At 42.4% G+C, this 23,258-nt stretch overlaps 1 pseudogene; it reads right to left on the bottom strand.

The window, feature by feature from the left end:
- Positions 1 to 403: 403 nt before the first annotated feature.
- On the bottom strand, positions 404 to 17,762 carry LOC134206042 (disintegrin and metalloproteinase domain-containing protein adm-2-like; annotated as a pseudogene).
- Positions 17,763 to 23,258: the final 5,496 nt, after the last annotated feature.

The raw sequence follows: 23,258 nt of genomic DNA, 5'->3' as shown, positions 1-23,258 counted from the left end.
ATCGCCTTTCATGCTGCCGACCTGGCTTCCTGGAACATCGCCAGCGCTTCGGGTTGATCAGGAGCGTTTTTTTGTAGGCGTCGAAGGGATCTTAGACACTTCCTTCGCCACCGAATTACTTCCTTTGCTTCAGGGTACCACCATGGTACCGATTTTAGTCCAATACGGCCGCTAGTTCGTGGTATGGATTTAGTCGCTGCTGCTATTATGTGCTCTGAGAAGTTGTCGACATCTCAATCGACATCTGGGTGAATAGTTTCGACGGTGATACGTTCGTACAACGACCAGTAGAGCCATTTACGTCGCGTCTTTTGCGAGTGTGACCATCTCGGGAAAGATACCACTATAGGGAAGTGATCACTGTTATGCGTGTCCGTCAGAGTTCGCCAGGTGAATCGGTGAGCTACTCTTTCTGAGCAGAGCGTGACGTCGATTGCCGAAGTTCTACCCGTTGCCGGGTGATTCGAGTTGGGGAGCCATCATTCAGGATAACCAGATGTTTTTCCAACGAAGTTTCAGCGATGAAATGGCCAAGTGTGCTACACGACTGCGAACCCCACGCGCGATGGTGGGCATTGAAATCACCCAGGAATATTACCGGACCCTCCAGCTGCTCAAACAGTTCACTCAATGCCGTCTGACACTGAACAGAGCTCGGCGGAATATATATTGACACAACAGTTATCTGAATTGGTGCGTGAACACGTGCTGCAATAAGATTTAAGGTGGTATTGATTTGCAAACGCTCGAAGGGAATGCCTTCCCGGATAGCAAGGCCAACTCCGTGTTGCCAATGATGGACGTTGTTCGATTGTAGGAGCAACGTATAATTCCTGCCGATTAGATTCGGCAATACGACCGTCTGGTTGACCTTAGTCTCCTGGAGCGCGATGACTGAAGGTTCAAGGTCTGCGATGAGAAGTTTCAGTTCATTAATGTTCGCTCGGAGTCCACGCAGGATCCACTGCAGGGCAAAGCAGCCGCCAGAGCGACCGTTTGTTGCAGATATTGTTGTAGACGATAAAGAAGAAGCAGATTCTCTTCGCATCGGCGCTCTTCGGTGCGAAGGGTCGGCTGTAAAAGGAGAAGAGGCCGTAGTTTCTGCTAGAGAGTGAGGAAAACTAGAACTTGCCTGTGGGACGTTTTGCCCCACAGCCGCTGTCGAAACCATTACACTAGTTCTACCAATACCAACAACAGCCGGCACTGAGGAAATCTCCCATACAAATAAAACACAAATTTCTGCATAACTCGAAAACTAATCAAGCAAATTAAACCAAATTTAGCATTTGGACGTGTTTAAAGGCTAAAAATGTATCTATGATGGTTTGATACCCCTCCCCGATATAAGAGAGGAGGTTCCCATACAAATGAAACACAAATTTTGATAAGAAAAATATGTTAAGCTTTTAGTGGAATGTATTAACTTGTCATAAGACGACACAGAAGAAGTTGGAGCAACTTCAATGATTAGTTACTCTTTTAATACTGGGTGCAATGAGAAGCACGCCAAATAAAGCGCTATACGCTTTGTTCCATGTGCTTCCATTGGATAAATTTATTCAATTAGAAGCTGAGAAAATTGCTTTGAGGATCAGAAGATTTTCAAACCTCTTCGAAGGTGACCTGATAGAGCATCATTGCATTCCAAACAAAATAAGTATCAATCTCGCTGATCACAAACAATGATGACTGAATGATCAGAAGATACAACTTTCATCGATGTTTTGATGTAATTAATCTTGAGCGAAGTATATGAACAAATGGTGGACCAAATCTTCGATCAGGATCAATTGTGTCGTACACCGATGGCTCAAAGCTGAACAATCAAGTTGAGACAGGCGTGACTGGCTGTGTAGATCATGCAAAAGTGTAGATCTTCCCGGTAATAACCCAAGAACTGGCAAAATCAATAGGAAGACATCTTCAGAGCATATTTGTAGTAAATAATGTGCTTACGAATAATTATTTTGGCAATGTTGTGAAAAATATCATCTGGAATTGCAGAAAAAACGATTTTTACTCAGTCAGCTTGCAAATGTTTGTTTTTATTTCATATGTCAAACGGCGTATTTGACATTTCAAACAACAAATTATGTTCTGTTTCGTACAATACAGCGGTCGAAGGGCAGGGTACGGAAATCATCGTGCTATCGTGATACCAGTGTGATTCTGGGTGACAGACATATGATTATATGCTGTACAGTGATATTGGTATCATATATGTGTCACAAGTATTAAGTAACTCAGGATTAGTACTCGAAAACAACTGCAAGCCACTGATTTGAACATGCGGTTTGGTGGAAGTTCCAGGGTAGGATCTAATATTTCCGACGGAACCAGAAGGTGAAGAAGGAGAATGAACGGAAGAAGCGATTCGGCAAGCTTGGAACACATTGCAAAGCGAACGCTTGGTTTGTTGTACGTACACGGACGGTGGTTTGCGGTGCTTTTTGATGTCCGTTACTGGTCCACTGTCTTCTGAGCCACCATTCCCGGGACTGTTGCAGAAGGGCGGTCCGATTCCTTTGTTGCAATGGCAGCGTCCCTCGCTGTTACAGATTCCGTTGCCATTGCAGTTCTCCGGATATTCCACCCCGTTACCTTGCGCTCGAAGACTCTCTACGGCCATACACTGCTGGTTCAGACACATCTTCCCTTCGCCACACTTGGCCCCATCCGGAGCCAATCCGGGATCGACCTTCTGCAGCCCTAAGTCCACGATCGCCGATCGGCAAGGAATCACACTACCATTATAAGTCATAAAGCTGTGCGACAGGATTGCCACCGATTCCATTCCGAACTCCAACCGCTCGTTCAGGTGCCGACAGTGTAACATTCCGCACTTGTTTTACTCGTTCTTCACTCGATTGTATCCACAATTTCCATGCCTGGTACCCTCCTCATTTTTCACTGATCGGATGTCTTCCCCGTTGGACTTCACAGCAACCAATACTGATCGTTCCTCGATCTGCAGGACCCTTCTAGCAGAACACCTTCCCGTCGCCGCAAACCTTCGTATACCTTTTGAAGACATCGTTCGGGCAGTGCTCGGACTCCCCACAGCAATACTCCGGCAGATCGCATTCTCCTTCCGCTTCTCTGCAGATCGTGCCTCCCATTTTCGGTTTGCAACTGTCCAAGTCACAGCACTCACCCGTTGCACAAGAAGCATTCGAATGCAGCATATAGGTCCTCGGATTGCAGCACGAATTTTTGCAATAATCCGGAAGACCACAGTCACACTGCTCCCCGTGCTCAACGAACCCATTTCCACAAACCGGCGAGTCAAACAGTTCATGCCATGCCATGCCATAGTTCATGCCATGATGAAAAGCCAAATTCAGCTGGTCTATGCTGCGACTACTCCACTGCTTCGGCGCGATCGAAGAACTGGAAGCGAACATAATGCACCGTTCGTCCTCGCAGTGACAGTCCGGCGTGTCGTGCTCCATTCCGAAGTTATGTCCCATCTCGTGCGCCACCGTCGTGGCCTGCACCGCAATCACCTCGCTATGATACATTTCCACTCCACCGCTGAATTCGTACGTACAGACGCTCCCTCGAAGTGTTCCTTCGTGAACAGCTGCGCATTGTCGTTCGGATGGCCCTTTTAGAGCACCTTCTTGCGGTAGTGCAGGAAGTTCTTCAGCGTGATCTCCCCATCGCTGGACAGTTCGAGACATTGAAGACGGCCATACTGCTGAGGTCGAAATACGTATCTGTCAAAGGTACAATAAAGTAGTGGAATAAAATGGATAAGTACAAACTCGTCTTATGACAAGTGACAAATTTTTAAATAGATCAATTTTTGACTAGACGAAGTTCGACGGGGCTGCTAGTAAAGAATAAATTCTGGTGGACGCGTTTATGTAACTGAAGTCATCCCTGGTGTCAGCACTGGTTCTGGCGGTGACTAACTATGAACAACCATTCTCAATTGCATGCGATACGAGTGATGTAGCGGTAGGCACCTACCGTATGTAGGAGAGGGATGGGAAATAACACTCCAGTGGATACTTTCCCCAGAACACCCGGTGTAAGACTAAACAAAAATGTTGTACAACTTTCTCACAATACATGTTTATGCCTTTCTCGTACACCAAGGTATAACGAAAAGGCTATTTCTTCACTTCCAAGACAATTTTGTGATAGAATGTCCGGAGACCCATAGTGTTATACACCAATTGACTCAGCTCGACGAATTAAGATGATGTCTGTCTGTGTGTATGTGTGTGCGTGTGTGTATGTATGTGCGCAAAATAAAACTCACTCATCTTTTGTGCACTTATCTTGATCCGATTTGTTTCCTATTAAAAATTGGCCAGATCAGACTATGGAATCAAAAGTTATGGCCAAAATACGATGTATATACAAAAAAAAAAACACGCTAAGAAATTCTCACTCATTTTTTAGTATATCTAATGTACGAGAAAGGCACAAACACCGCTAGGTGGATCAATTTTTGAAAAGTTGGTGGTTGACATCTAATTGCAGCATACGGGGACATAATTACCCAAACACACGTATGATCCTTCCTGTATATGTTTCACTTTGCTCCAGCTGCTCCAGAGGCCAACTTCTGCTGCTGGTCAGTTTTAGAGATTAAAGTTGAAAGCAAAGAGTTACATAGTGATATGCATTTTGCACATTTCACATAGATATAGCGAGGTTGCCCTCCCACTACTTGTCTGTGTAGCAGCAGATGGCCCGAAGATCAAAAGTGTTAATTGCAGGCTTTGCCGAAGGGATTACTCAAGCGTTTAATGGCTTGGCAAATGATAGTCTGGGATATGGTTCGTTTACCATTTGGCTGGCGTTCGATGTTTGCTGGACACGGGTCACCATGTCGAAGAACTTTGGCGAAATCGATAGTTTACATGTGTTTATGGATGTAGCCAAAAGTGATTTGGTAGCGAACAAATCAGTCTAACAGTCTGGAAGATATTTTTGAACTCGATGCCGTCGAATGTTGAAAGGAAAAAGATAATTGGAAAATGGAATAAACTTTGCAGAAGTATCATTTGTTGGAACCCTTAAATATTTCCTAGCCAGTATTAAACAAATCAAAATATTTTGAAATTGAAAAAGTAAATTCTGGAAATTATTGCTTTAATAGTTCCAATAACCTACATAATACGGACAAATGCTTATCATTAATGTAAAATTCCATTTATTTTCTTATTTTTTTATCATACTGATTCGGATAGATTGATTCCATCCCTCAGCTACAATCTCGAAACTAATATTTCCCGGTTCACCTCCGTCGGGTTATCTGCGTGGAAAGTTTACTTTCACTGTAAACATCACATCGCTGGAGCACCCGTGCCGGCAAATCCTCACCGAAGATCACACAGACCGCACGCGCAATCAAAAGTCGTTTCTGGAACCGGCTGAGCCCTCCCCCTTTCGTCATTCTTTTCGGGATTCATTTTGTTCGCGAACAAATTTTCCCAACCGAGAGTCACAACCGCGGCGGAGAGAGGTCTAAACTTTCACGTTTCTTCCTCTTCAAATTCAACCCAGAGGAAACTTTGCTTATTAAACTTGTTTTATCAGATAGGAAAAATATTGCTTTTACGGGTGAAAACTTGTTCTCGGTCGCGTTGACGCAGAAATTTTCGCGATTTTAAAGGAATGTCTTTATTCAACGATTTGGCAATATTTTATTTCGCTAATTGAAATGAATTAATGTTACGTTTAGTATCACAAGCTCTTAATTTAATTGGATATAAAAATGGGCAAAGTCAACAAGCCATCAATCCAATAAGCATTCAGATGGGAATTGAACTTATCGTCCGTTCGGGATCAAAGGCTACTGACTTATAATTGGGAAGCTGGCGCAATTGTGCCGAATCAATTGACTGAATCAAATGCGTTTTATCCACATCGGCTCGTTGGGCAGATTCAAATTGTTCCATCACGTGTGCAACGAGAAAGCGTTGGACGATTCCATTTGAATGATAATACAGTGCAGTAATCGTCCATTCTGGATTCCTTATCGTGAATTAGCGACATAATTAGCTAATTAGGCGTCCACGCCATCCGTTGTTCCGGATTGTGTCTAACGATTAGCTTATAGAGGAAATATCTAACCGTGCACCATCAGGAGACATTTAATCTTGATAGAAATCGGAAATAACAAGATGCTGTGCCTGAAGCGACGAAGCGAAGATGTAATCAGATACCCACGTTTTGTTGCAATTGTGAATGAATCGGTTTATTTTGTGATTGTTGGATTCCGCCGATTTCAACAACTGATGCGGAAACTATAATCGATATTCTCAATTTCAGCTATTCAACAATTACTATAGTTGAAGATTATTAAAACTGAATTATAAGTAGAACTGAAGTAGCAGACATTTCGAAATTGAGAAAAGCTTGATATTAATTGAATTAGGTAATTTAGGGCATACAAAAACTCAGGCCAGTAGAAATATAGTTTGATATCAAAATCCGTAGGCATCTGTTACAGATGATCTGTAAAATTCTGAGAAATTTATGCAAATGTTGAGGATGAAGTATATCATGCATATTAAAAAAATAAACAAGAAAGTTCAGCTGAACAAAATTTGTGTTGATACAATCGGTTAAGTAAGAAAAAATGTTCAAGTTACCCCTGTCCAATATTATTGTTCGACTACTATATTATAAATACTATATTATTGTTCGGTATTTAACATAAGTTAGTAGGATTTTAATGGCAATTGTTTTTTATTGAAACTTTATATAATATGGATCAATTGCACCATGTGTTTCGAAATAATACCGCCTCGATTCTTTTTGACTAGCTATGACCAGGACAAAAAAAAACTTCTTACTCGTTTATTTTTCTCGACATGTAGGAGAAAGACGGCTTTGGCAGGTTTTGTTCTATTATTGGCAGGGGGGTTTTTGTCGACCAAATTTTATGAAATTTGGCCACAATATTCTTTGATATGCAAAGAATGTTTAGGCCAAATTTAAGCTTAGTCAGTCATAAAAAAACCCCTGCCAATAATAGAACGAAACCTGCCAAAGCCGTCATTCCCCCTATGTCTACATAAAATAATTCAAGGAGATTTACGGCTGGTGAACTGGGAGCCCATTCTGCAGTTTTGGAACAAATTCATTGTAAGAAAAGCCGCTTCGGCTTTCTGAAACACGAAATCGTTCTTTCTGTATGACTAATATAAAAATGCCCCCCTAAAAACTAGAAATTTCCCAAAAAAAAAAATAGGAAATTGTCAATAAAAATCAAAGCAATAATAAATATAAAATAACTGATTTTCCACAAATTATGCCAAATTTTCATAAACAATTAATCCACAAAAAAATAAGCACTTTTAAAACCAAAACTTGCAATTATAAAAAAAGAATTTTCCATTAATTTCCATTTCCATTTCTAAAAATAACTCAACATTAGCAATAAACAATTACAAACTCTACACCTACCCTACCCTGCCCTCTTAACCGATTCAATACGGATTTTTTTTTTCGTCGTATTCCAACATAAATTTTGGACATACTGCTTCAAATGCGGATGCAAACCATAAAAAAGTTGAAATATGGGGGAAAATATTTTTTTGATATCATTTAGGACTTCCAAACCTTCCTTGAGTTCAGATCTTGATGATCTACTTAAACAACAAAGCGTTTTACGGGGCCTCAATCCTAATATGAAGTTGGAAATGGTACTTGAGACATAATTGAACTATTTTTATCAAACAGCAGTGTTACCGGAACATCTACTATTCTTGAGTTCAGATCTTGAAGGTCTACAAGATCAACAGAGCAATTCATAGGTTCCCGAGCTTGCGTGTTAGTTGGAGAAACCTCATGGGACATCATTACACCAGTATATACAAAATACATCGTTCCCAGAATATTTACGGTACTCCAAAAAATTCTTGAGTCTTCAAGGTCTTCAAGACCAACAGAGTGCTTGATAGGTTATTGAGCTTGTGTGTTAGCTGCAGAAATCCCGTGGGACATCATTACATCAGTATTTCAAAACAAAATCAACATTTCCAGAATAGCTATGGTACTCCAAACCATTCTTGAGTTCAGATATTGGAGGTCTACAAAACCAATAGAGTGCTTCATAGGATCCTGATCTTGTGTAATAGTTGGAGCAACCCCATGGGACATCATTACACCAGTATACCCAAATCACAACATTTTCAGAGTTCCTGCGGTACTCCAAATCATTCTTGAGTTCAGATATTGGAGGTCTAGAGGACCAACAGAGTGATTCATAGGTTTCCAAGCTTGTATGTTAGTTGGTGAAGCCCCAAGGGACATCATTACACCAGTATATACAAAACACAATTTTCCCAGAATATTTACGGTACTCCAAACCAGTCTTGAATTCAGATCTTAGGGGTCAATAAGACCAACATATTGATTCAACAGCTACTTAGCTTATGTATAGGAGGGACTATGGGACTATGTCCAAGGGCTTGACGATCCCTCCCCAGGCCATCTGCGAGTTGTGGGGCTTGCCTAGGATGTGGTGGGGTTTGACAGTGGGCCCTGTTAAACCTCTATAAAAAGCTGCATGTATCCGCAAGTAGGCCCCACCAAAGCGACCGTGTGCCGCTCAAAGCGCACAAGCCCAAGTCCTGGTGTTAGGTGGGACGCTAAACAGCACTGACATGACGGCCCTCCGACGAGACAGGAGGTTTGCGCAGGCCCAATAAGCCGCCTGGAAAACCAATCATTACGAACAATATAAGAGATAATGCGACTCGATATAATCAGCAAAGACCTAGGCGACGAATAAAGGATCACAATTGAAAGCTTGGAACATGGAACTGCAAGTCGCTAGGTTTCGCAGGTTGCGACAGGATGATCTACGATGAATTACATCCCCGCAACTTCGACGTCGTGGCGCTGCAGGAGATTTGCTGGACAGGACAGAAAGTGTGGGAAGCGGGCATCGAGCGGCTACCTTCTACCAAAGCTGTGGCACCACCAACGAGCTGGGAACCGGCTCCATAGTTCTGGGTAAGATGCGCCAACGCGTGATTGGGTGACAGCCAATCAACGCAAGGATGTGCAAGCTGAGGATAAAAGGCCGTTTCTTCAACTATAGCATCATCAACGTGCACTGCCCACACGAAGGGAGACCCGACGACGAGAAAGAAGCGTTCTACGCACAGCTGGAGCAGACATACGATTGATGCCCACTGCGGGACGTTAAAATCGTCATCGGTGACATGAACGCACAGGTAGGAAGGGAGGAAATGTATAGACCGGTCATCGAACTGAATAGTCTGCACACCGTATCGAATGACAACGGCCAACGATGCATAAACTTCGCAGCCTCCCACGGAATGGTAGTCCGAAGCACCTTCTTTCCCCGCAAAAATATCCACAAGGCCACATGGAGATCACCTAACCAAGAAACGGAAAACCAAATCGACCACGTTTTATTGACGGTAAATTCTTCTCCGACATCACGAACGTCCGCACTTACCGCAGTGCGAATATTGAATCCGACCACTACCTCGTTGCAGTATGCCTGCGCTCAAAACTCTCGACGGTGTACAAAACGCGTCGAAGTCGGACGCTGTGGCTTAACATTGGGTGGCTACAAGACGGTAGACTAGCCCAAGAATACGCGCAGCAGCTGGAAGTGGCACTTCCAACGGAAGAGCAGCTAGGCGCAGCGTCTCTTGAAGATGGCTGGAGAGATATTCGATCCGCTGCACTTGGCACGGTGCCCCCGGATCAGAGAAACGACTGGTATGACGGCGAATGTGAGCAGTTAGTGGAAGAGAAGAATGCAGCATGGGCGAGATTGCTGCAACACCGCACGAGGGCGAACGAGACACGATATAAACAGGCGCGGAACAGACAAAACTCGATTTTCCGGAGGAAAAAGCGCCAGTAGGAAGATCGAGACCGTGAAGAGACGGAGCAACTGTACCGCGCTAATAACACACGAAAGTTCTATGAGAAGTTAAACCGTTCACGTAAGGGCCACGTGTCACAGCCTGATATGTGTAAGGACATAAACGGGAACCTTCTTACGAACGAGCGTGAGGTGATCCAAAAGTGGCGGCAGCACTACGAAGAACACCTGAATGGCGATGGGGCAGACGAAGATGGCGGTATGGTGATGGACCTGGGAGAACGCGCGCAGGACATAATTCTACCGGCTCCGGATCTCCAGGAAATCCAGGAGGAGATTGGCCGGCTGAAGAACAACAAAGCCCCTGGGTTTGACCAACTACTAGGAGAGCTATTTAAACACGGTGGTGAGGCACTGGCTAGAGCGCTGCACTAGGTTATTACCAAGATTTGGGAGGAGGAAGTTTTGCCGCAGGAGTGGATGGAAGGTGTCGTGTGTCCCATCTACAAAAAGGGCGATAAGCTGGATTGTAGCAACTACCGCGCAATCACTTTGCTGAACGCCGCCTACAAGGTACTCTCCCAAATTTTATGCCGTCGACTAGCACCAACTGCAAGGGAGTTCGTGGGGCAGTACCAGGCGGGTTTTATGGGCGAACGCTCCACCACGGACAAGGTGTTCGCCATTCGCCAAGTACTGCAGAAATGCCGCTAATACAACGTGCCCACACATTATCTATTCATCGACTTCAAAGCCGCATATGATACAATCGATCGGGACCAGCTATGGCAGCTAATGCACGAACACGGTTTTCCGGATAAACTGACACGGTTGATCAAAGCGACGATGGATCGGGTGATGTGCGTAGTTCGAGTTTCAGGGGCATTTTCGAGTCCCTTCGAAACCCGCAGAGGGTTACGGCAAGGTGATGGTCTTTCGTGTCTGCTATTCAACATCGCTTTGGAAGGGGTAATACGAAGAGCAGGGATTAACACGAGTGGTACAATTTTCAATAAGTCCGTCCAGCTATTTGGCTTCACCGACGACATAGATATTATGGCACATCACTTTGAGAAGATGGAGGAAGCCTACATCAGACTGAAGAGGGAAGCTAAGCGGATCGGACTAGTCATCAACACGTCGAAGACGAAGTACATGATAGGAAGAGGTTCAAGAGAAGACAATGTGAGCCACCCACCGCGAGTTTGCATCGGTGGTGACGAAATCGAGGTGGTAGAAGAATTTGTGTACTTGGGCTCACTGGTGACTGCCGAAAATGACACCAGCAGAGAAATTCGGAGACGCATAGTGGCTGGAAATCGTACGTACTTTGGACTCCGCAAGACGCTCCGATCGAATAGAGTTCGCCACCGTACCAAACTGACAATCTACAAAACGCTAATTAGACCGGTAGTCCTCTACGGACACGAGACCTGGACGAAATCAACAGAGTATAGGTTCTTGAACTTGTATGTTAGTTTGAGCCCTATGGGACATCATTACACCGGTATATACAAATCATAAGAAGGGCCCTCCTTAGCCGTGCGGTAAGACGCGCAGCTACAAAGCAAGACCATGCTGAGGGTGGTTGGGTTCGATTCCCGGTGCCGGTCTAGGCAATTTTCGGATTGGAAATTGTCTCGACTTCCCTAGGCATAAAAGTATCATCGTGCTAGCCTCATGATATACGAATGCAAAAATGGTAACCTGGCTTAGAAACCTCGCAGTTAATAACTGTGGAAGTGCTTAATGAACACTAAGCTGCGAGGCGGCTCTGTCCCAGTTTGGGGTGTAATGCCAGTAAGAGAGAGAGAGAGAGAGAGAGAGAGAGAGAGAGAGAGAGAGAGAGAGAGAGAGAGAGAGAGAGAGAGATACAAATCATAAGATTTCCAGAATATCTACGATACCATACATGAGCTATTCCAACTCATAAAAATAGTTGAGACATCGAAGATTTTCATGTTGATCGTTTTGAATATTAGGATCTGTACTCAAGGACAGTTTGGAATTTCGTAGATATTGAACGAATTCTGTAGTGTGTCTGTAATGATGTATTGAAGTCCCATGGAGCTATTCCAACTCATAAAACTAGTAGGGACATCGAAGATCTTCATGTTGATCGATTTGAATATTAAGATCTGTACTCAATGATAGTTTGGAGAGTCGTAGATGGCGAGCGAAGTATGTAGTATGTCTGTAATTGTGTTACAAGGTACCGTGGAGCTATTCCAACTCATAAAAATAGTTGAGACATCGAAGATCTTGTTGATAGTTTTGAATATCGTTTTGAATATTAAGATCTGTACTCAAGGACAGTTCGGAGTGTCATAGATATTGAACAAATTCTGTTATGCGTTTGTAATTCTGTTTTGAAGTCCCGTGGTGCCATTTTAACTCATAAAAATAGTTGAGACATCGAAGATCTTCATGTTAATCGATTCAAATATTAAGATCTGAATTCAATGATAGTTTGGAGTGTCGTAGATATTGATCGAATTCTGTGGTGTGTCTATAATGATGTTACGAGGTGTCTTGGAGCTACCAACTCATAAAACTAATGAGGACATCGAAGATCTTCCTGTTAAAATGGCACCACGGATTTCTTTCAGAAATCCAGACGGATTTCCTTCAGAAATCCAGACGGATTTCTTTCAGAAATCCAGACGGATTTCTTTCAGAAATCCAGACGGATTTATTTCAGAAATCCAGACGGATTTGTTTCAGAAATCCAGACGGATTTCTTTCAGAAATCCAGACGGATTTCTTTCAGAAATCCAGACGGATTTCTTTCAGAAATCCAGAAGGATTTCTAACAGAAATCCAGAAGGATTTCTAACAGAAATCCAGAAGGATTTCTAACAGAAATCCAGAAGGATTTCTAACAGAAATCCAGAAGGATTTCTAACAGAAATCCAGAAGGATTTCCAACAGAAATCCAGGAGGATCTGAAAGGATTTCTACCAAATATCCGGTAAGATTTCTACCAGAAATTAGGTAAAAAGGTAAAAAAAAATCAGGTGCATTTTTTTTGGCAAACTGTTTCGGTTTGTTCGGTGCATGAAATTTGACAGGATAAAATGTAAACAATGACAATCAAAGTGTTCTACTGTACATTTCCCTTCACTGTTCAGGGATCTGGCACCCCCAATTCTACCCATTTTTTAAGAACTTGTGCGAAAGAATGAATGCGAGGTGTATTTCATCAACAATATTGATGCCTTTAAGTAGTTTTCACATTTCAATCGGCAATAAGCGCTCTATTTAGTCAATAAATCATAATATTGGACTATTGGAAAGTTCAGCGCTCACCGGCTGACGAACGAAAACGGCCTACGACTAATTGATTTCGCCGCCTCCAAGAATATGGCCATTCGCAGCACCTACTTCCAACACAGCCTCCCGTATCGGTACACCTGGAGATCACCACTGCAGACAGAATCACAAATCGACCACGTTCTGATTGATGGACGGCACTTCTCCGACATCATCGACGTCAGGACATATCGTGGCGCTAACATCGACTCTGACCACTACCTGGTGATGGTTAAACTGCGCCCAAAACTATCCGTCATCAACAATGTTCGGTACCGACGACCGCCGCGGTACGAGCTAGAGCGACTGAAGCAACCTGATGTCGCCACTGCATACGCGCAGCATCTCGAGGCAGCGTTGCCGGAAGAGGGTGAGCTCGATGGGGCCCTCTTGAGGACTGCTGGAATACAGTCAAAGCAGCCATTAACGACGCAGCGGAGAACAACGTCGGGTATATGGGTCGAAGTCGACGGAACGATTGATTCGACGAAGAGTGCAGACAGATTCTGGAGGAGAAGGACGCAGCGCGGGCGGTCGCGCTGCAGCAAGGTACCCGGCAGAACGTGGAACGTTATAGACGGAAGCGGAGACAGCAGACCCGCCTTTTTCAGGAGAAGAAACGCCGCCTGGAAGAAGCGGAGTGCGAGGAGATGGAACAGCTGTGCCGTTCTCAAGATACACGCAAGTTCTATCAGAAGCTCAACGCATCCCGCAAAGGCTTCGTGCCGCGAGCCGAAATGTGCCGGGATAAGGATGGGAGCATCTTGACGGACGAACGTGTGGTGATCGAAAGGTGGAAGCAGCACTACGAGGAACATCTGAATGGCGCTGAGAGTACAGGCAGTGAAAGTCAAGGCAGCGGAGGAGATGACAACGTCAGTTCAGCGGACGATGGAAGCCAACCAGCCCCACCTTGAGGGAAGTTAAGGATGCCATTCAACAGCTAAAGACCAATAAAGCAGCTGGTAAGGATGGTATCGGAGCTGAGCTCATCAAGATGGGCCCGGAAAAGCTGGCCACTTGCCTGCACAAACTGATAGTCAGAATCTGGGAAACCGAACAGCTACCGGAGGAGTGGAAGGAAGGGGTTAAATGCCCCATCTACAAGAAAGGCGACAAACTGGAGTGTGAGAACTTTCGAGCGATCACCATCCTTAATGCCGCCTACAAAGTGATATCCCAGATCGACAACGAACCAGATCTTTACTGTACGGCAAATCCTTCAAAAATGCCGTGAATACCAGGTCCCAACGCACCATCTGTTCGTTGATTTCAAGGCGGCATACGACAGTATAGACCGCGTAGAGCTATGGAAAATTATGGACGAGAACAGCTTCCCTAGGAAGCTTACCAGACTGATCAAAGCAACGGTGGATGGTGTGCAAAACTGTGTGAAGATTTCGGGCGAACACTCCAGTTCGTTCGAATCGCGCCGGGGACTAAGACAAGGTGATGGACTTTCGTGCCTGTTGTTCAACATTGTGCTAGAAGGTGTCATGCGGAGAGCCGGGTGTAACAGCCGGGGTACGATTTTCAACAGATCCAGTCAATTTATTTGCTTCGCGGATGACATGGACATTGTCGGCCGAACATTTGCAAAGGTGGCAGAACTGTACACCCGCCTGAAACGTGAAGCAACAAAAGTTGAACTGGTGGTGAATGCGTCAAAGACAAAGTACATGCTTGTGGGCGGAACCGAGCGCGACAGGGCCCGCCTGGGAAGCAGTGTTACGATAGACGGGGATACCTTCGAGGTGGTCGAGGAATTCGTCTACCTCGGATCCTTGCTAACGGCTGACAACAACGTTAGTCGTGAAATACGAAGGCGCATCATCTGTGGAAGTCGGGCCTACTACGGGCTTCAGAAGAAACTGCTGTCGAAAAAGATTCGCCACCGCACCAAATGTGTCATGTACAAGACGCTTATAAGACCGGTTGTCCTCTATGGACATGAAACATGGACAATGCTCGAGGAGGACTTGCAAGCACTCGGAGTATTCGAGAGACGGTTGCTTAGGACCATCTTTGGCGGTGTGCAAGAAGACGGTGTGTGGCGGCGAATAATGAACCATGAGCTCGCCCAACTCTACGGCGAACCCAGTATCCAGAAGGTAGCTAAAGCCGGAAGGGTACAATGGGCAGGACATGTTGCAAGAATGCCGGACAGCAACCCTGCAAAGAAGGTGTTCGCTTCCGATCCGGCAGGTACGAGACGGCGTGGAGCGCAGCGAGCGAGATGGGCAGACCAGGTGCAGAACGACTTGGCGAGCGTGGGGCGTATTCGAGGATGGAGAGATGCGGCCTCGAACCGTGCATTGTGGCGTCAAATTGTTGATTCAGTGTTATCTGTTTAGATGTTAACTAAATAAATGAATGAATCATAATATTTATAACATATTTTCGTTTATCGACGATTATGGTTACGCTTTAGTATTAAATTGATCGTTGATTTTGATGCTGCCATCAGAAAGATGGCCGCCACGTAGACCCCTGTATTTACTCTTTCACGTTCTTCGTCTACATACAAAGTGATATACCTAGATTAAAGTGATCAGATATTCCACAGGCCAATGCGGGACATTTTGGGCAAAAGTTCAATTTAATAATAGTGAATGGAATTATTTAATGAAACGCTTAACAATTTGTTTCAGCTTTAAAAATACAAAGCTTTATTCAGATCTAGATCTCCAAAGTTGACCGTTTTGTATGAATAACGGCGAGTGGGCTTTTTATTATGCCGGTCACTGTATTTGTGAGCAAAAAATCTTGATTTTGGTAAGGCCAAAGCGCATGTCATCCGGTTATCATTTTGCTCGTCGAATTCGACAGTTTTCCCGTGCTTTCGACAGCTGCTGATGAATGAGGGATGAGAAAAAAATTTTAGTTGAACTTTCTTAATAATGGAAATGCCATCTTTCCATCTCGCCGTTTACTGCCCAGCAATTTCGCCCAGCTTGTCATCGTATCGTCCTGCTCTTCGATCTGAATTTGAGAATTGAGGCCCTGAGCTCCCGAAACTCTTTCTCCAACTTCTGCTCGCCTCTGCACTTAAAAAAGTTTGAAAACTTATTCAGAATCGAACTTATTTAGACTGCTAATGTTCTCCAAATTTTGTTGGATCGACGGGTGAAGCTGCCTTAAGAACGGGATCATTCAAGTTAAAGCGTTTGGTAATATGATTCTCCAGCTCCACATAGAAATTTCCATAGAATAGTTTCCTTCTGCGGTTCATCAAGAAATCCAGCCAAGTTCTCTGCAGCTACCCCTACCCCTACCCCCGTAGATCTTCGTTTTCTCACGAAAATATTGTTCAAAGTTTGGAAAACAGTTGTTTTCGTTATTTTTAAGACAGTCATCTTCACAGATGTTGGAAAGGAGAATCAGCAAAAGTGATTTGATTTCACTGTACATGTACATGTTCGTAAACTCAGGGCTTTCTGTTTGACTACTGATTCAAGCTATAGCCATCTGGTTACAGCTGATCGATCACGGTATACTCCTTCGAATGTTTTGGGCTGCATGACAAGTAACTGTAGATATCGCGCATCATCTGCTCCAAATACGACGGCAGCTTTTCGAACGCGTAACTTGCACAGAGAGCCAAGGAATGGCAGGTACCAACTTAGAATTCGGAAGTCGGGACTTACGAACCAAACTTTCTTCCGAAGTTTTATCTGTCAAACTAATTGATGCGTTGTTTAGCGTATCTTTAGACGAGTCCAGCGCAAAACATCCGAAGTTGGGAAAGTTGCCTGTATCTGGAGAAAAAACTAACTTTGATATAAAAAGTGTTCTAACTTTGTTCCGAATAGACAATACATTTGATTAAACTCAAAGCAGGGCAATCGTTTTGTAGCATGACAGACCTCTTCGACCGCATCATAAATGATGCACCATTCGAGCCTAAACCGACGAGATGTTTCTTATAATCAATTCCACCTTCATGAAACTGTATGACAATGGCGTTGTAGATGGTTCGGCTGTCGGCCGCTTTGTAGAAATAATCTCCCACCTAATAATAAATATCTAAATAAATAAAAGCTGGTGGGTACAAATTCACTGAACCGAAATTGACAGCAACATTTTGACTGAGTGAAAGCTGCCTTATCGAACAAGATATCGGATTGTAGTATTGATCAAAAATTAAAAATAAACAGAACACTATAATTTAAAATGCCCAAAAATCTTTAAAATCTTATGTTTTCAAAAAATCTTTAATTTTTATAGGGGAACGGTTCAGCACTTCATCCCATAGCTCCTACTACAATGTTCTCAAAATTTGGTAAGGCGTTTAAAATAACAAGTGTTCTCATTTAACAATTGATTAGCAAAAAGTGTCTCTATCGTCCATTATTTGAAGCCAATCGCAGCAGCAGCAGCTGGTCAAATCCTTCCTTAGCAGGATGAATCGTTGACTCGAAAACTGTGATATGTACCACAACTTTGCTATGTGCAACTTCCAAGTTCTATCATTTTAGCTGTGACTGGATGGCTTCATACACCTTAATACCTTCTTGAAGCTCAAACACACCGCTACGGCAACTAATATGAATCTTTTATCCTCATTCAGGTTCGATTTATCGCCCCCTCCCCTTTTCTCCCACGCTATCATCCTCAAGACCTCAAGGAATTCAAAGGAACGGGGGAGGCGCACACAAAGCCGGCAACGACGACGAAGACGACCGAAACGATTTCCTTTCAATATGCAAAGTGGCACTGAAACGATCCACGCCCACCATATCTGCTGTGGTCCGTGTGTTTGCCAAACGGGGCACTTTCCAGGATCGAGCGGCGTGCACCTTTCTCCATGGGCTCCCAAAGGCTAAGAGGCTACGGCAGAGCGGAAGGCATTCAATCATTCGCCGATGCCCGAGTTTGCACCAGAGCATTAGTGATTAATCATAGATTTAATCATGATTAATGAATAATGGGTTATTTAATCATTATTCATTAATCATAATCATACAAAAAATACGCTTCAATCATTAATCACTAATCGTTAATCATAGATTTTTACATTTAATCTTTAATCACTAATCATATTCATGATTGTTTTGAGTTTATTCATTAATCATCAATTTTAATCTTTGCATACATTGCTTTTATTCATTAATCTTTAATCTTAATCATACAGTTTTTATACCTTTTAATAACATAATTTGGTAGAAAGGTTACTTGATTATTGATCACTATGATATGATCATTTTATTTGATTATTCATAATCATTAATCATTATTCATATCGATCGTTAATCATTAATCATACACATATTGTGTCAACATTTAATCACGATCGGTAATCGTTAATCATACTCCAAACGTTTTATTCATTAATCATAATCGTTAATCATTTCCAACAATTAATTTAATCGTTAATCATAATCATTAATCATTGTCAAAAATGAATAAATCATTAATCATAATCTTTAATCATAGTGTTGAATGATTTAATCATAACAAATTTAATCATTCATTGGAAGCTTTATTCATTAACGCTCTGGTTTGCACTGGCGGAACTGGCGTCGGGAGTGCGTGCGGCCTATAGTGGCGTACGAGGGAGGATGCAATCCAATAATGTCTTCATCTATGCTCTCTTCTCGCTTTGTTGGTCGGCTATCGGCGCTCTTGGCTCTTGGCTTCCATGGCGAAGCGAAGGAGAGATTGCGGTTTGAAGTACGAAGTGGAGAACATAAATTATTCATTATTATTCGGGTAGTATTTTAAGTGGGAAGGCCCAAGCGGGAACCGCAACATTGGATGGGTTTTATCATAATAATCATTATCGTTATAATGATAGTCATAATCCTTATACAAATTGATGGGATTGAGCCACGAGGGTATGAGGGAAAAATACAACCGCAAAGATGCTGCAGTAGCGAATCAATAATTCTGACGCTGCTCTCAAGAATTCGGTCAAATAATGAATGAATTTTATATACTGATTTGGAATGGATCGTATTCCCTACCAGAACATTTTGTATTTGGGAGGAATTTCTTCGAAACTTCCTAGGGGAACTGTTCCGTTTTCAATCTCACTGTACATATATTCATCTCATAGCGAAACAAAAAAATACGGCACCAATTTCGTCGCTTCTTTTTGCTAACATGCATGCTCACTGCTGAAAAAAATCACAAAAATAATTAACAAATCAAATACCTTTTCATTGCTTTGTTTTTCGTAGGACCAATATCGGAGCTATGAGATGAAGTCCAGCAGCAGTAACCCTATATAAAATCATTTTGTTTTTCTGAATGAAGTATCTTCGGATCTAAGTAAAAACTTTTATGGTTTCTGATGCAAGCTTTCCGGATTTTCTGTCCGAATTCTGTTACGAAAACTGATAAGTAAATAATATTTTATCGGAGTTTCGTAATGCATTATCGGAACAACATTTTATATTTATTATGTAATTGTTATTGTAAGGAGAAATCTCCGCATTTATGTAAGAAACCCATCCGTATTTCTAATAGAAATCCTTCAAATTTACTTCAAATTACTTTGAGAATTCCATCCATATTTTAAATGGAAAATTCTTCCAGATTGATTATACTTATAGTCAAAATCAGGAAAAAAAATCTCATCGCGTTTATTTAGGAATTTCATGAAATTTCTTAGAATTATTATAATTGGTCTTTGAATATAAGTGAAATCCCCTATCAGTTGTTGTTTCATGCATAATTGGAACAAGCGCAACATTCAAAACCGATAACAGGTAGGCCAGTACAAGTCGGAAAACTTTGTTCTTTGCCTAACTTTCCAGCCTTGATGATGCCCTCCCCTCCCTATCGAAATTTCCTATCATCACCGCACCGCACCTAATCCCATGTTTTAACTACGTTCCGAATAAACCCCAACTGCTTGCCAATCTCTCGTCGATATCAATGGCTCTTCGTAACGGAACGGGCGTATCTTTTGCCGTGGCCACTCGACGGAAACCCGAGGATTATCTCGACGTGAAACAGACTTAGAAACTTGCTCCTTCCGCAGAATTGAACGCATGGTGAGCGGTTCGTCCGTAGGCAGCCACAACGAACTTCTGGATTCGAAGACATGTTTTATTTTAATAAAGGAAATCTTCCGACGAGACTTACCGAGGCATCGCCTCTCCCCCATGGTTAGGTGTATCCTTTTTTCTCTGGCGACAGCTTTTCCGAGAAGAGACTCTTGCAACGCAACGGATGGGGAGTACGTTTATTGAAATTTATTGGAAATTGAGTTTGCTGAGGATAAAGGATTTTTTTTCTCGTGGCTTTCGGAAAATCGATCCTATCAGACCGAGTTTTTGTGCATTCCGAGCAATCAGTTTTGGCGGAAGTTGCTATGGGTACACGATTGGTTAGCGGGGGAAATAGGCTAACTGTTGATTTTGGACGTGTATGCTGGGGGAATTGTGAGGGGGTTGGTAATTAGGTGTAAATCCCCGCAGACGATGACGGCAATGGCAAACTTATGGAAATATGTCGAATTGTGTGTGGAATTACCAAATAGGATCACGTTTGCAGGTGTTGCGGTGAAGGTAAAATCAAAGCTTTTTTTAAAAGAAAATTGCCCAAATAAGGAAGATTGCAAGATGGAACGAAGATCAATCTCAGAATTGTTTTTGTTACTATTATTGTTTCTAAAACTCCTCATCTAATAGAAATTCTTTTTTATGAACTATGTTGTGCATGCTAGATATTATTGGATAGTTGAATGCAGGCAATTATCTATTTTAGTTTTGAAAATCTTCTAAATGGGAAGCTGTTAATATTTTAATCCTTTTTATTTCTTATTGCAGGTATGTCCCTGAAAGTTACGAACTGAAAAAAAACAGAAATGAGTACCAATATAAATCAATGTAAGTACTATGAAATTCAATAGACAAATTCCCGAAGAAGAACGAATGTTTGTGAATGGATGTTCTTTGTTCTTATGCAATGTAACAGCGCTAAAAGAGTGAAGTCAAATAACTATGGTTTTTAATGTTGTCGGAGTTTAGTCACCTTCAGGTGTAGGCGATAGGGACCCAATGAGAGCGTTTACGGAATTGAGCATACTGCTGCCGTTCGGCGGTGCATAGTGAATTTTCACGAATAAGTGATTGGAACTCATGCCGCATACTTTGGTCACCTTGAAGTGGTCAATGCTGCAACTGGTTCACAATGAGGACATTGTACAAACAACATCAGAGGAAAATTTGAGTTCCATATTTGATGCTTGCTTTATCTTTATACGAAAAGGCGGGTTGAGAATGTGCTTTTACTTTTAGGAAAGAGAGGATATGCGATATGCGTTTCCAACTAAAGTTTATGGGAGAACAGTGCATAACGCACCCCTGGGGCAAAATGGCCTCACTGACAAAATCACTCATATAATCTTTTGTAGGACATTTATGAACGAATATTACCATTACAATTCAATATTAGTTTTAATTATTGAGCTGCAATGGAAAAAATGAGAAATTTAACGATTTGCGAGTTATTCACCTCCTCCTAAGATTGTCGTTGCGTTGCGTTGCGTTGCTTTGCGTTGTAACGGAGTATTTCGTAGATTGCATACTGATAGCTGTCATGTATATTCTTTAACTTTCTTACTCCAATTGCTTATGGATTACTATTTGGGATTTAATAGCAACCCAATTAGAGGTCCAAAAGGATAAAGCATGAAAGCTACCATTGCTGGCCACGCCCATCTTCTCCGTTACTAGGGAAAGGGAGGAAATGATGATATGACATCTACTTAGCGAGAGGCCAGCAACTCACCGACGCCCTCATAGATGTCAAGGAGTTGGATGGTTGGTAGGGGATATAGTTTAGGAATATCATCATAAGCAAATGATATAATAAGTTTGAACATACGTTGGGAGTGACCATGCTAAGAAATTATATCACTCCATTGATGGTTTTCCTGGGATGGGACAAAGCTATTAAACTTGACCTGGCTAGATAGCCTAGGTTTAAGCGCCATTGTTCGCTCTCTGAAACGAGAAAGAAAAGAAAATATATTAAATGCCCCTTCTCCCCTTATTTATTTTTTTTCCAATTGAGAGCCCGCATCGAATAATATAAGTAAAGTTATGCATAAAATAAAATTTATTCATTATCTTATATGATTTTCATAATGATGAATAATATTGTTTCAATGCACCTCTTGGTTAACTAGTTCGTTTTCTATGACAAATATTGGCTGTATCTATTTCTTAAAAAAATATCGTTAGCTGCACTGGGAACGCAATAATTTAACATATGTTTTGAGCCAATTAGGTCGATATTATGATCAACAACAAAAAGGTGTAGCGGATAACCTTATTGGTTTCCGAAGAAAATTCTCCTACAAGATTACAGATTTAAGCAGATGTGGTGTCTGGAGGACGTGTGTTTTTCGGCTTCAGAAGTTATTTTAGCGACTGTAATCACCTCCAAATCTTATATTAATTGTTTAGGATGAAGTTTTTTAATTGTTTAGCGATACTATACTTAAAATTCATTCAGTAGAGGAGAGTTGTAACAAGATCACAACATCCATAGTACACAAAAGAATTGTAATAAACAGCATTGTGTAAATGATACTGAACCAGTACAACTGATAAGCCTTTTGCAAACGCTATTAGGATTTACAATCAAATGCACCATCCCTATTAAAATTGTTACACCCTGTCGCAAACCCAGTATTTTACGGCGTACGTAGGTGCCCACGGAAAAGATGTTGAAAAGGGCGTATTGACGCATCTCTACAAAAATTTAGTGAAGTGGAGTGAAATTGTACTCACCTTTTTGCTCGGTACTTACTTCTCACTACCAAGACTGTCTTACTACCCATGTTCCCACTCGCATTCCTGGACATCATCATAAACTTGCCCGACGTCAGACGTCATTTTAGTCTCAGCAGCAGCAGACGAACAGCGTTCTGGATTTTGCGGGAGTCAATGTCGGCGTTTGACGACACACAGTTACCCGTGTAGACCTGCTTCTGCATCCTGTAAATGCAATTTGGTCCTCCTTCGTCTTCTAGATCGTTCCTGTGGGGTTCAGTGACGTTTCCCTGTGATTTATCCAGGATATCAAAAAGTTGTAAATCAGCCGAAACTGGAATTTCAACGATTGAAAAAAATTCTGACAGAAACGCCTT

Source organism: Armigeres subalbatus, chromosome 1 (genome assembly GCF_024139115.2).
Source record: "Armigeres subalbatus isolate Guangzhou_Male chromosome 1, GZ_Asu_2, whole genome shotgun sequence".
NCBI lineage: Eukaryota > Metazoa > Arthropoda > Insecta > Diptera > Culicidae > Armigeres > Armigeres subalbatus.
The sequence above is the reverse complement of the archived record's forward strand: the minus strand, read 5'-3'. Positions and strand labels throughout refer to the sequence as shown.